The sequence below is a fragment of the Nanorana parkeri genome, unplaced genomic scaffold (genome assembly GCF_000935625.1).
Source record: "Nanorana parkeri isolate BGI_ZX_2015 unplaced genomic scaffold, ASM93562v1 scaffold2963, whole genome shotgun sequence".
Taxonomy (NCBI): domain Eukaryota; kingdom Metazoa; phylum Chordata; class Amphibia; order Anura; family Dicroglossidae; genus Nanorana; species Nanorana parkeri.
In genome coordinates, this window is record NW_017309231.1 from 68,488 (window position 1) to 68,980 (window position 493).

Below are 493 nucleotides of genomic sequence, written 5' to 3' on the forward strand. Positions count from 1 at the left end.
GGTCAGGAAGCAAGTACACAGACAGGGAGCTAGGCGATCACACCATAAGGTGGAATAACTCAGCAACAAGCCGGGGCTCTAGCCAGGATCTTATAGCCAGAGGGTGTAAGTCCGCCCCCCTGTCGCCTAGGCAACCAGGAGGCTTCTCTACCCGAGAGCCAATGGCAGGCGAGAGGTGGTATCTGTGGGCTGGGAACCTCCCCCAGCAAGCCCCACACCTCAGGCCTAAGCGGGCGCAGCCTGTGTACTGCGCATGCACACCTGCTGTGCAACTCGCGCATGCGCACCAGCGACCCGGGCGCCAGTGGTTCTGGCAGGCTGGAGGGAGACCCGTACTCCCTACGCCGTGCCCGCTGACCCTACAGGGAGGTAACACCCCTGATTCCCTGACAACTATGTACACCTCGGGGCTATAAATGAACAGACCTTAGAGCTTCAAGTATATGAAGTGATTTATATACAGGACACTTTGTAGGGTCAGTGATGGGGGGGG